Source organism: Mauremys reevesii, linkage group 15, assembly GCF_016161935.1.
Source record: "Mauremys reevesii isolate NIE-2019 linkage group 15, ASM1616193v1, whole genome shotgun sequence".
Classification (NCBI taxonomy): Eukaryota; Metazoa; Chordata; order Testudines; family Geoemydidae; genus Mauremys; species Mauremys reevesii.
The window spans coordinates 18,422,850-18,430,023 of NC_052637.1; positions in this window are offsets into that span (position 1 = coordinate 18,422,850).

The following is a 7,174-nucleotide window of genomic DNA, read 5'->3' on the forward strand; positions in this document are numbered from 1 at the left end:
AGCCCGCGTCGCAGGAGAAGACCGCCTTCGCCACAGCCTCGGGCCTCTACCTGTTCACTCGGATGCCCTTCGGTCTCCATGGGGCCCCTGCAACGTTCCAGCGGCTCATGAATCGCCTCCTTCGTCCTCATCAAGAGTATGCAGCTGCATACCTGGACGATGTCGTCATTTACAGCGACCGCTGGGAGAACCACCTGGACCGAGTAGCGGCAGTCCTGCACTCCCTACAAGCCGCGGGGCTGACCGCCAATCTGAAGAAGTGCCGTATCGGGTGGCAGGAGACGATCTACCTGGGATACACTATTGGGAACGGACAGGTGAAACCGCTCGTGGGGAAGGTCCAAGCCCTTGCCGCATGTCCACCCCCCACTACAAAGCGTCAGGTGCGTCAGTTCCTAGGCCTGGCGGGCTATTACTGGCGGTTCATCCCCGACTTCGCCTCCATCGCGGCCCCATTAACGGGACTCCTGACTAAGCACTGTCTCCGACCCGTGGCGTGGACCTCCGAATGTGACCATGCCTTCCGGGCCCTCAAAGATTGCCTCTGCCGCGAACCCGTCTTATACAGCCCAGACTTTTCCCGAGGGTTCGTCCTCCAAACGGACGCCTCCGAGGTGGGCCTGGGAGCGGTCCTGTCTCAGGAAGTGGATGGGGAGGAACATCCCGTTATATATCTTAGCCGGAAACTGTTTCCGCGAAAACGGCACTACGCCGTGATTGAGAAGGAGGCCTTGGCCATGAAGTAGGCCTGCGATGCCCTACGATATTACCTCCTGGGGGCCCCCTTCCTACTTGTCACCAACCACACTGTGCTGCGCTGGCTGGCGCAAATGAAGAACAACAACATGCGGCTTACGCGCTGGTACCTGGCACTACAACCGTATTCTTTTACCATCCGCCACAGGGCCAGAAAGGACCATATTAATGCGGACTACTTGTCCCGCCTGGGGGAAAGACAGGGGACTGACCCCGACGGATGGGAGCCATTCTTGATGGGGGGTGTGTGTGTAGCAAGGGCGTGGGAAACCCCACCGCCCCGCTGAGGGACAAACCTTCCCCAACCCCGCTGTGGGCGGAGCCACCGGGTCCTGCGCCCGCCCCATAGAGGTCACGGCGCAGACCCAGAAGTATAAAAGCTGGCCTGCACAACTCAGTAGGGGCCCAGCCACCGCAGGGACCAGACGTCTGCGGCCGCGGCCCACCGGGGCGCACGCCTGCCCAGCCGAGCCTGCCCCGCGCTCGCTACCCGGCGGAGGACCGGCCGAGCGTGCCCCGCGCCCGCTACTCGGAGGAAGACTGGCCGGGATCACCCCGTACCGGCTGCCCCGCGGAGGAGCCGAGCCTGCCTCTTGCCAGCTACCCCGAGGAGGAGCCGAGCCTGCCTCTCGCCCGCTACTCCGATGACCCGCTGGACCTACCCTCGAACACTTACCCCGAGGAGCCGATGGTGGTTGAGACCACCGGTGACACCACAACGACACAGGTACTCGATGAGGGGGAGAGTGGAAGTAGCCCGGGGGTAGCCGACCCCAGTCTGGCTGCAGCATTGCCAGAACCAATGTCAGTGTGTTGCGGCCAGGATCCCCACTGACACAGCAGCAGGCTGCCTGCCGCTGTTAGGGCCCCGGGCTGGGACGCAGAGGAGTGGGTGGGCCTGCGTCCCCCCTGCCACCCCACTTACGGGTGGCAGTCTCCCCCTCGCCCCAACGCTCAGGCCCAGGAGCCTGGGCTTCTTGGACTTACTAAAACTGTTGCTGCTCAGCCCTGCCTGAGGGCCTGAGCCCATTGACTCTGTGTTTGTTGCCCCGCCCTGACCAAAGGGCTGGGCTTATAACTATTGCTGCTCAGCCATACCTGAGGCCCTGAGCATATTGACTCCGGGCCTGTTCTCCGCCCTGACTGAGGACCGAGCTTCAGGCTAGTAGTAGCGAGGCCTTGGGACACCCCAATGCCCCGCTCAGGGACAAACTGCGGCCGAGCCGCATTACAGGGAGAAAGAATTTGACCAGGGTTCTTCCCCCTCTCAGGAGGGTGTTCTAATCACTGAGCTATGGGCTATTCTGATGTGGGGCTCCCTCAATCTCTTCTGTTGAAGCTGTTCCACTGTGGATAAATAATGAAAGTGACTGGACCAGGGGACTGCACTTGGAGTCTCCTACCTCCTAGGTGGGTAGTTTAACCACTGGATTACAGAGCTTGCTCTCTCTGGCCCAATGACCATTTAAGTATTTATCCATAGTACAACATTCACTGGGCCGGAGAGAGAGAAAACAATTTTTTATTTCCAATTCCAGGTCATCTCTAAGTCCTTTCTGGGAAACTCCAGATGTTACCTTACTCTCTTTTCAGAAGTTTCTCACTCTTCTTTTAGGACTTGTTTAAAATTTATTTTGGGCAGCATATAGTACCTCCTGGGCAGCTTTAACTTCTGCAAACACTTGCGTTATTTGTGCCATCTCTTTTCAACAGCAATACCCCCTCACCATTTCATTCTTGATTCTGACATCAATTTTGACCTGAGCGGTTAGCCGTATTTTGGGTCTTCTGTGGTCATTTCCACTAGGATGAAAAACTGGTGATATAGATCACATAGACTTTTGGTGTCATCTTCTTTACACACACACACACACACACACACACACACACACCAATCATGTCCCTGAATCTGTCTGGGCCTAGTCCACCCCGTCACAAGGCTCAACAAACAGTTAATCCCAAAAGTTTTACATATGAGGATGCTGGTTGATTTGCATGCTATTCTATTCAAATTAGGTACTTATACTGTGTTGACCACTGCAGTATCTGAGCACCTTCCAGTGATGTGTGAAGCAACATGACTACGGGCTTGTCTACACTTGAAATGCTACATCAACTTTAACTCTGTGTTACTGAAGTTTTTTGTCAGTGAATTCTTCTTCTTCTTTTTCTCTCGGATAATAGTCTTACAAAAGGCAATGAAAAGGCAGTGGGAGACACACCTAAAACCCCAGGATGAGAATGACAGGATTAAGGAAACTCCCCTAGCCTCATTTGCATCAAAGATGGGACAAGCAGGCATCTCAATTAGCATACAGAATGGAGAACAGAGATTCCAAGACAAGAACCACACTGAACTCTGGGACCAGAAAAGCAGGGAAGCACTGCATGATGGGGGATCTCTGCTCCAGATGTTAATGCACCCACACAGCTCAGTAGTTATCAGACCAATTCTAGTAATAAATCCTTTATTGGTATCCAAAATAGTGAAGCAGCCTAACTGCATTGTGAGCTCCCTCCAAGGAATACCGCCCAAAGCCAGGAATGATCATCTCCCATGCTCTAGCCTGAACAAAACTTTGGTATTCTCCCTTGAACCATTGTTGTTTCTCTACAAAAATCCGATCCATGCTCAAGTAAGTGTTCTGATGCCTGGATCCAAACTCTGCATCAGTTCCATTGGGACTTCATCTTCGCTTGACTGATCATACTGGGGGCTCTGCCTGACTCCAACACTCCGGACCCTCAGCTACCACCACCACCTGGGACCCCCAATTGAGAACCCAGCTCGCTCTCTCGGTATAGCCTTCTGACCCTGACTTGGGTGATCAGTTATAGTTTTCTAAACCTGACTCTTATAATCAAATTCAAGTAAGATTTAATATTATAACTGTTTTGTTTGTCTCTCCTATGGTTAATTACGTGGTGTGACAAAGTTCCTCCTCTACCTTGGTGGGTCCTGCGCTTATTGGTGGATTTGCTCGCCTCACAGATTCACCCTGTGGGTCGGGAAACAGCCCAGAGACCTTCTCCTCTGGTAGAAGCCACAGTCCAGGTCAATTCCTCCTGTGTTTGATCAGGAGTTGGGAGGTTTGGGGGGAACCCAGGCCTACCCTCTACTCCAGGTTCCAGCCCAGGGCCCTGTGGACTGCAGCTGTCTGGAGTGCTTCCTGGTACAGTTGTGCAACAGCTACAACTCCCTGGGCTACTTCCCCATGGCCTCCTCCCAACACCTTCGTTATCCTCACCACCAGACCTTCCTCCTGATGTCTGATAATGCGTGTACTTCTCAGTCCTCCAGCAGTATGCCTACTCACTCTCAGCTTTTTGCATGCTCTTGGTCCCAGTTCTTCGCACGCACTTCCTCTCTATGGCTCCCTTTGGCCTGACTGGAGTGAGCCCTTTTATAGCATCAGAGGGGCCTTAATTAGAGTCAGGTGCTTAACAGCCTCACCTGACTCTTAGCAGGTTAATTGGAAGCAGGTGTTCCATTAGTCTGGAGCAGCCCCTGCTCTGGTCACTCGGGGAACAGAAAACTGCTTATTCCCTTTGACTACTCTGCTGTTCCCAACCTTGCCTGGATCTATCACAGTGGCAATAAATAACTTTCATGATTAAGCTGGTTGCTTCTCTCTCTCTCCCCTTCCCTCTCCCCCTCATGGGTCTTTTTTTTGGTTTCCTCATTCGCTCTGCAGCAATGCTTTTCATGCGTAAGCTAAAAGCTCCCTGCAGTGGACAAAAATCCTGTGGGGTTTGCTCATCAAGTGGGTTACTGCCAGAACAATTATAAAGTGAAAGTGGGGATAGAGACATGCTGAACCTAGGACATATGAGGGTGACAGCTTGGAAGTGCTACTCAACCCAGCCTGCTGAGTCCAGGGACATATATGGGGTCAGTTTGGGAGTCCTGATTAACCCAGTCCTCTCGGATGCGCTCTTTTAATGTGTGTGTGTGTTCATCTGATTTTGGGGCTGGAAGAACCCAGCCCTGGGGAACCTAGGTCTTGCAGGATAGCTCCATTGTAAGGAGCAAGGGAGAAGTAGAGCTCCGTATGAGTACACAAGTGACACAAGCAGTACATTGATAGAAGTACAGATTTCCCCGCCCCCGAAGAGTAAACCTAATAAATGAGCATACCCAAAGTAACAGGCAAAGCTGGTAACAAGAGACAATAGGCAGAGCTGAGATGTGGAGGTGGGTTATTGCTATGGTGGAAGGTATGTATGGCAGCCATCAGCTGGTTCTTCATCTATAGACAATTGCAGATCTGATTAACGCTGATGGCTCTGTAACCAGATGCCAGGGGCCCATGTGTGCCGCATTTCCCCACTCTCATTTTCTGAATCTCTGTAAAATCGGGAGGATTCTGCCCACTGATGACTAGAGTATTCTATGAAATGCTGGAATTGATTAGATGCAGCATTCAAAAGTTATTGTGTTACACAGAAACTGTTACCAGATTTGCCCATTACTTTGGGGTATGCTTAGTTATTAGGGTTACTCTGCTGCGGGGGGGGGGGGGGGGGGGGCAGGGCAGGAGGATTCTGTACGTCTATCTGCTTGTGTCACTGGTGTTCTCATACAGAGCTCTACTTCTCCCTGGTGCAAGTTCCCTCCCAATGGAACTATCCTGCAGGACTGAGGTTCCCCAGGGCTGGGTTCTTCCAGCCCCAGAATTAGATGAACACATATATTAACAGAGTGCATCTGAGAGGACTGGGTTAATCAGCACTCCCAAGCTGACCCCTTATATGTCCCTGGACTCAGTAGGGTGGGTCGAGCAGCATTTCCAAGCTGTCACCCTCATAGACCCTTGGATTCAGCAGGCTGGATCAAACAGCACCTCCAAGCTGTCACCCTCATATGCCATGGGCACCACACTGGAATATAGTATGCCTGAGCAGGCTGGGTAGAGTAGCACTTTCAAACTGCCACCCTTATACGTCCCAGGTTCAGCACATCTCTGTCCCCACTTTCACATTACAATTGTTCTGGTAGTAACCCACTTGATGAGCAAACCCCGCAGGATTTTTGGGTGCTGTGGGGATTTTTAGCTTAGGTATGAGGAGCGTTGCTGCAGAGCAAATGGGGAAGCCAAAAAACACCCACAAGGGGGAGAGAGAGAGAGAAGCAACCAGCTTAACCATGAAAGTTATTTATTGCCAGGTAATAACCATAGGTGAGCCAAACAAACAAAACAGTTATAATAGTAAATCTAATTTAAATTTGGTTATAAGTCAGGTTTAGAAAACTATAACTGATCACACAAGTCAGGGTCAGAAGGCTATACCTAGAGAGAGAGAGAAAGCTGGGTTCTCACCACTCTGTGAAGCTTCAATCAATCAGGGGTCCCAGGTGGTGGTGGTTGGTGGTAGCTGAGGGTCCAGTGTGCTGGAGACAGGGAGAGCCCCCAGCATGATCAGTCAGGAGAAGATGAAATCTTAATGGAAGTGATGCAGATTTTGGATCCAGGCATCGGAACACTTACTTGAGCATGAGTAGGGGTTTTTGTAGGGAAACAACAATGGTTCAAGGGAGAACACTAGATTTTTTTATGGGTAAATGGATTGCTCAAGGAAGTATACCAAAGTTATTTTGTTCAGGTTAGACAATAGGAGCTGATCATTCCTGGGTATGGGCTGTGTTCATTCGAGGGAGCTCACAATACAATTAGCTTCAGTATTTTGGATACCAATAAAGGATTTATTACTAGAATTGGTCTGATAACTACTGAGCTGGGTGTGTACAGGTGTGGGTTCATTAACATCTGGAGCAGAGATCCCCCATCATACAGTGCTTTCCTGGTCCCAGAGTTCAGTGTGGTTCTTGCCTTGGAATTTCTGTTCTCCATTCTGTATGCTAACAGAGATGCCTCCCTGTCCCATCTTTGATGCAAACAAGGCTAGGGGAGTTTCCTCAATCCTGTCACCCTTGTCTGGAGGTGTGACAGGTGTGTCTACCACTGCCTTTTCATTGCTTTTTGTAAGTCTTTCTTCTGATTGGTTTTGGTTCAAGCAAAGGTTGGGGGTGGGGGAGGTTTTTTGTGAGTCAGAGAGGCTGCGTACTGTGCCCTGATTCCTCAAGAACACAGAGCTGATAGGTAACAAAATAGAGACATGCAATCTAGTTGTGTGAAGAGCCTTGTTTTGCTTGGCCAATAATGTATCCTGTTCATAATTTTCCATTTCCTCTTTATCAGGTTGCCTAAAATAATTGACTGTGTTAAATGTAATAATTGGAGATATACCAATCTCCTAGAACTGGAAGGGACCTTAAAAGGTCATTGAGTCCAGCCCCCTGCCTTCACTAGCAGGACCAATTTTTTGCCCTAGATCCCTAAGTGGCCTCCTCAAGGATTGAGCTCATAAGCCTGGGTTTAGCAGGCCAATGCTCAAACCACTGAGCTATCCCTCCCCA